The sequence below is a fragment of the Triticum aestivum genome, chromosome 2D (genome assembly GCF_018294505.1).
Source record: "Triticum aestivum cultivar Chinese Spring chromosome 2D, IWGSC CS RefSeq v2.1, whole genome shotgun sequence".
Taxonomy (NCBI): Eukaryota; Viridiplantae; Streptophyta; class Magnoliopsida; order Poales; family Poaceae; genus Triticum; species Triticum aestivum.
In genome coordinates, this window is record NC_057799.1 from 23,031,264 (window position 1) to 23,038,674 (window position 7,411).

The window sequence follows — 7,411 nt, forward strand, 5'->3', positions numbered from 1 at the left end:
ATAGCTCAAGGAATATGTAAGGAGAGCTAATCAATACTAATACTCCTTGATAGACCGGGCCCTCCAAGGCGACGCCCCCAAGGGGGCAGCAACGGGAACGACACAAATGGCCACTCGGACCAAGGCCAAAACTTGGGTCGGAAGAGCCCGAGATCAAAATGACGAGTGAGGTGAAGGGATCTACAAAGATGTTTTCAAGGAGGGCAGCCATGTCTAAGAACATCGGCGGCGGCGGCATCATCTGAAGTCGGTGTTAGTCTTTCACCTAGAGCTCACCAAACACATCGTCACTGAATCATCACTACTAGGGAAAAGCCTATACACAGAGGTATAGGGCGCTACTGCTACTTTGTAGTAGCGCGTTCCAGAAAAGCACGCTATAGCTACAACTATAGCAGCAGCGCATGTGCAGCAAAAAGCGCTACCACTATAAATCCCACCGTGTTGGCGGTAGGCTAGGAATAGTAGAAGCGGTTCCGCGAAAAGCGCACTACCACTATGGTCGTTGTTGCAGCGCGTTTCCTGCGTAGAGCGCTACTGCTAAGAAAGAAAAGAAAAATGAAAAAAAATAGAAAAGTAAATGAAAATGAAAGAAGTAGGAAACAGAGAAATGAAAAAAAAAATGTAAGGATAAACAAAAGAAATAACTGCTTCCTATAGCAGTAGCGCGTTTTGCTAAAACGCGCTATAGCTAACTTAGCTATAGCCCATTTTCGAAACCGCGGTACTGCTAGTTCGACTTATCCAACCGCGGGCTCAAAATTTTGCTAAGTCCTCCTTTCCCCCCTCTCCCCCTGTTCCCCCCTCTCCCCCTGTTCCCCTAACTCCTCTGTCGCCGCCGCCCGAGCCCGAGCATGCCCTCACCGCCGCCGCCCGAGGCCGCCCTCAACCTCACCGCCGCCGCCCGCCGCCGCTCTCGACCTCACCGTCGCCGCCCTCGACCTCACCGCCGCCACCCTCGACCTCACCGCCGCCGCCAGAGCCCGCCCAGGACCGCCGCCTCCCGATCCCGAGCCCGCCCTCGCCGCCCCTACCTCCGTCGCCTAGCACCTCCCCGCCACCGTCTCTCCCCTCTCTATAAGCCCCCCACCCCTCCCCCACCCCCTCTCTCTCTGCTTTTTCTTCCTCTGCCATGTTAATTAGCAGTAGTAGTAGATGTTAATTAGTACTAGGGTTCATAGATAATGATTTTTAGTAGTAGTAGTAGATGTTAATTAGTAATAGTGATGGTACTTGTTAACTAGGGCAGTATGGTTAATTGTAGATATTTTTAGTTAGGGTAATAATAGATGTTAAGTAGTAGATAATATAGATGTTAATTAGTTCAGTAGGGTTTTGTTTTTCAATTGAGTTTGTTTAACTAGATGTTAATTAGGGCGGTAGGGTTTAGTTTAGAGTAAAGTTTAGTTCAGTAGTTAACTAAATATACTCTATATTTGGTTTTTGAATTTAGTTTTTGAGATCATGAGATTTGTGTAGATTTTCTTGAAGTGTCAAATGCTAGGAGATGCAAATTTGAAGTGGTCAGGATATATGCAAATTCCTCAATTGTGTTTGCACATGTTTCGATTGTGCCGAAGAGGCTTTGTTGTTTCCAGGGAATGAAGCCGAGTGGCCTATGTTTTACCGGAATGTTGATTCATTTTCGTTCCGGCAAATTTCAGGTTCTCGATTTGTCCACTTTCTACAAAAGTCATGCCGAAATTTTCCATGAATTTCGGCATGACTTGTGCTACAAACTAGGACATATCGAGTGTCCGAGATTTGCCGCACCGGGAAGGAGTCAACGTTCCTGCAAAGCATAGGCCTTTTTTATGTCATTATTCATTTTATTAGGTCTAGAATTAATTGACTAGATTTAATCGTAGAAAACATGGCTAGCAACGATCAAGGACAGGGTTCTGGTTACTGCGACAACGTGTACCTGCGGCAGAGGAATTTTTGAGGGAAGCCGTCGATCAACAGTTGATGTTGCTGGGTCCACTTGTCACATCGGAGAATGAGACCGACATCGAGACCAGCACTGAGACTAAGACCGGCGCTGAGACTGAGACCGGCATCGAGACCGGCGCCGAGACTGAGACCGGCGCCGAGACTAGCGGAGCCGGTATAGGACCGAAAGAAAAGAGGCAACGGCTTCCTAACAAGCTCAGGACTACTAGACTGGTGGTCACGGAGGTGGACGGCGGCAATTTTAAGCCATAAGCGCCCGAGGAAGCGCGCGCGTGCTACGACAATCAAATAGGCTGCATCATACGGACAACCGCCACCATCAACAATGAGAAACTAAACAAGATAGATAATATGAGGCCCTCCCTCCTAAATAAGCTCCACCAGATATTCTTGTTCCCGGGCCGGAATGAAAAGGATTATAAAGATCCCGATAAGGACCCGGCAATGAAGAAGATAAACAAACACGGCATGACCAAGTTTAGCGACGCGTTGGCCGCCTGGAAACCAAGGGTGAAATATCGGATCGTCAACAAAAAGGAACCCTAGTCCGAGATTGTAAAGGATAATCCAACAATCACGGCAGAGCACTTTCAAATATTCAAGGCGGCTTGCGAGGCCGAAGCTGCCAAAAAAAAGTCGAAGTACATGAGGGGCTTCAACAAAGGAACATTGGGTGCCACCACCTCGGAAGCCGTGGTTACGGCGGGAAGAGGTCCATATGGGCCAAGGAGGACGCGGAAGCCGCAAGTCTGGGCATCCCAGACCCCTTGGCGGAATTTACCGTCCCGCAGGAGCGTGACGTCCTCAGGGCCCGGCACCGTTGGGACCCAGGGAAGAAGGTTTTCGAGACGAACACGGTCACGACGGAGTTCATGAGACTGTTGGTAATTTTAGTTTCTGATCAATTCTACTGCACGTTAGTCATATTTGTAAACGATCCTTGTGCCGTTTGCAGAGAGAGCAGCACAGGATTGCAGCCGAAAGCGACTCGCCGTCTGAGGCGTTGGCGAGGCCCAAGTGGGACACTCCATTCAACCGGGCGTTGAACATATTGAAATGACTCCCGGTGGAGACTCGACCGTCGTATGGACGCGTGCACGGTGTCGGAGACGGCGCCACGTGGAAGAAGTACTACCGTGAGACCACGGAGGAGAGAAAGGAAAGACAGAGGATAACTGAAGAAAACATCGACAAGAAGGTTGAGATTGCGGTTGAGAGGAAATCATTTGAGAAAGTCACAACAGCGGTAGCTGCCGCAAAACAGTTCCGTGTAGATATGTCTACTACCTTGGTTTCGGCCGTTTTCAATTGGAGCAGGCAAAATCCAAAAAAAATGCAGCGGACTTTCCCCTTGCTGACTTCTTGGGCAACAGCTCGACTAGCGTTGCAGCAGCACCTGCAGCTGCACCTGCTCCCGCACCGACTCCCGCACCTGCTTTGGCACAGGCTCCTGCACCTGACGTGCTGGCGGTTCTTCGTCTTTGGCTGAGCTCGACGCCCTCACGGTATCTGTCACACCGGACCCCTTCAATAAATGTATAATCTCCCGTTTTCGTTGCCTTTCGGATGTCTCACGTCGCAGACTTTTCTATGCAGGCCGACAAAACCCCGTGCACCATATTGTACACCATCGGCGACCAGAAGGTGGACGTGGGGAAGGCGACGATAATGGAGCCGAAGGAACCATTGTTCCATAGCCGGCCGATCCCCCCGGACGTCTTCAAGGTTTCCGTGGCCAGTGTCAAACCGGGCCACAAGAATTTGGCTCCTCTGGTACTAGTGGGGATGATGACGAGACCCCGCGGCGGCTTGGTGATTGTTGCAATGGGTGGGTCCTATTGTGGCCAAAGAGTCTGCTTTGTCTGGAGGCGGCCGGGAGCACACCCATGAGCACGCAGTTAGGTATGAACATCAACACCTCACCTACCCAATTAGCGTCGGCTGTCGTGCTGGGTGATAGCGGAGGGGGTGAGGAAAAGGCTTCATTAGTCGCTGGTGATGTCGCCATAGATGAGGATGAGGATCATCATGATGGCACTCAATAGGGTTTGAGCTTCATGAGTTGGTGCCTGAATTGCCGTCCCTGGAGGCTGAACGTATTATGGATGACCTTCCGGTAGTAAAGAAGTCTAGGAAGAGACCGAGGAAAGGAAAAAAGCTGCTTCTATGATCTAGCCGCCTCAGCAGCCTCGGGTTCAAGAACGTATAGATATCCCCGGTGCGGCAAAATGGCATATCCCCGGTCAACCAATCCTACTTGAAGCAGCGCTAGGGGCCAGATTCGGTGATCTAAGGAGACTTCATGACGATGTGCTGCGGATATGTAGGAGATATGCCCTAGAGGCAATAATAAATGTTATTGATTATCTCCCTGTTCATAATTATGTTTATGTTCCATGCTATAACTGCTGTGGTTCCCGAGCCCGTATATCCATAAAGGCTCTGGGGAGAACCCATATGCACGTGTGGAATAATAAACGGTAAAATGTATTCCTAGTCGTGCCTCTAAGACTAGCTCAAGTGTTGCATGATGATTATGTTTTCCCAATCATGGGCATGTCTATGCCAAGCAACTTTGAGGGCACAATGTCAGGAAGGACATTTGTGTTGAATCGACCCGAATTGATGCTATGCTATGAGATACATTCGTCACAAGTTAATGGTTTATAACACAGAGATAGTTAATGTTTGCATAATTCCTTAGCCATGACAGTATCGAGTTTCTTCATGCTTGCTTCATCAACTTTGGGGTTTGTTAAACGTCATCCGTAACTGGATGGCTATTATGGCGGCTTACGGGTTCATGGGAAAGTATGTTAAGTAACTTGATAGCTCGAGATTGGGATTTGCTCCTCCAACGATGGAGAGATATACTCGGGCCCACTCGGTGTTACGGTGTCCATCATCGTCTGGCCAGACACTTTGTGATTTGATCACGGGGATGCCGGAACACGAAACGAGAAAAGAGAACAAAACCGGTAACGAGGTAACTTGCATAGTGGACAAAGTGTTGGCCCATGGGGATGCAATAAATCTCACCTCAGGTGTTTGTTATATATTGTGAAGCAACACGAATAGCTCACCTCAACTGGAGGTTCACTTGAATATTCACTCGTGTGGGTATAGGGGTCAATATGGGTGTCCACGGCTCCGATGTTGATCATTGATCGGAAGGGGTTCCAGGTCATGTCTATACTTCACCGAAGGGTCACACGCTTAAGGGTCATCTATCTGCTGAATACTAGACAGGGAGTCTGAGAGTAAATCACCGAAAAAGTTTCGAACACCGAAAAGTTTCGGACAGCGGAATCGTACCGCAGAGAGAGGTCACCGGATGAGTTTCGTTGAAACCGAAAAAGTTGTTTCGGGGTATGCCATTAAGTCAAAATGGTTTCGGCACATGCCTGATAATTCTTGGAGGGTGCCAGAATTATTCTGGAAACTTTTTGGAATTTTTAGAAATAAAAACCGAAAATGTTTCGGAGCTGCCGGTACCGCTTTGGCTGTTTTTCGCAGCTGAAATTCACTAATCTGAAATTGTTTCAGAATGAATCCAAAATTATTTTTGGATTTAGTGGACGCGAAAAATTGTCTTCATGAATAGTGAAAACGCATTCTTGTTTGCTTTTCGTAGATGAAAATCACTAAACCGAAATTGTTTCGGAACGCGTTGAAAATTATTTTAGTGGGTACTGGAAATGTTTTGAGCCCACATAAATATTTTCATTTCGAACGGACGCTGAAAAATGTTGTCATGAATAGTGAAAGTGCTTTTTGCTTGGCATCTTGGAGAAGCCACCTTGAGGGCCTTTTTGGTATTTCCCCCCTTGGCTTCTTGGAGAAGCCACCCTTGGGCTTGGCCTATAAATAGGGGTGGAGGGGGCTGCCTAAAGAATCATCCCTTCTCACATACAAGTGCCATGCATGATCTGGCTTCTCTCTCCCTCCCAGCGAAATAGTTTCGTAGAGCCGAAAGGCTGTCTGGGTTCCGGTGGGAACTAGTTCTGGAAGGCGAAGCCCTACCGGATAGATGACACCGTATGTGTGCAACTCTGTAGAGAGATCGTAGTTTTGGTCTTAGTTCGTGAGTGCCTCCCGAAGGGCTGTCCGTGTGACCGTCCGAGTTTCGAAGGTCCTCCCGAAGGGCTGTCCGAGTGACCATTCGAGTTTCGAAGGTCCTCCCGAAGGGCTGTCCGCGACACCGTCCGGGGGGCTGTTCGACCGCCTCCCGGAGGGCTGTCTGAGAAGCAGATGAGGGTATACATCCACGCGGTTGGGAGGTTGTAAATCCTAGCTGCGGGGATCTGCACCGCCGATCGTCATCGACTCTACTTCCCGCTGCGCTACGAGTCGGTAACGAAAAAGATCAAACCTTGTATGCAGTCTCCATAGTGGTCCTGGGCTGGTGCGTAGGTCGGAATTTTTTTTGTTTTCTGCTGCGTTCCCCTACAGTGGCATCATGAGCCGTGCTATGCGTAGATGCAGGTTGCGATCTAGAATACATAGAGATGTATGGGTATTGCATAATATAATTTTGGAGTGGATGAGATCTATTGCTGAAAATTATTTATGCGGGTGACAGATGAAATCTATTACCCGACGTTCTTGTTGCTTCCCTAGAATTTGCGTTTGCTCAATCTTGAGACAGCATGGTGGAATTTGACAAAGTTCTGGCAATCCGTGATCCTGATTGATCATGGAAGTGCTATCAGTTCTTTGGGTTCTCCCGTAGTCAAAAGAAAGATGAAATTCGCAGATGAAAGGGCATTGCAGATATGATCTGCACAGGGGTCATGCGTATGACGAAGTTTAGTATGGGGCTCGGGATTTAATTATCCTGTGTTTCATACACCCCGAGATGTTAATCTAGCAACCTGAATAATCATACTTGATGATAAAATGTTGGTAGCTGCGGTTTAAGTCAAAACCTTGGAAGCCACGTAAAATAAATTTTGCATAAACCGATTACAGGCGTCTAACTTGGTTTTGCAGGATGTGCATGTGATGTGGTATAGCAGTGCTCATACTAATTCAATTATGTATCAGATGACTATATGATGTAATTTGATTAACATGACCTGCGTGTCATGATTCGGCATGATGGCTGGAGCCATATGATTGCACTTTAATGACCTGCGTGTCAACCTTGTTGTAATGTATTATTTCGTTAGCTATAGAGATAGCAATATTATCTGGTGCATCGACAAGGTGGTGGCAATCTTCGCGAAGGTGAACACCGAAGCGAATGCCGAAGACGAAGAAATGAAATACTTCTCCGTCAGAAAGGGCTATACCATATCATGCTATTATGAATTGCCTGAGATGTTTATCCCTTATGATGCACCCTTCTTGATTGCGCGGTAGTCGCTTTTATTAGGGTGATCTCTCACTTAAAATATCAAGTAGTTAGTGTTCTCCCAAGTGTAGCACGGTCACGGCACCTATCTTTTTGGGGTGC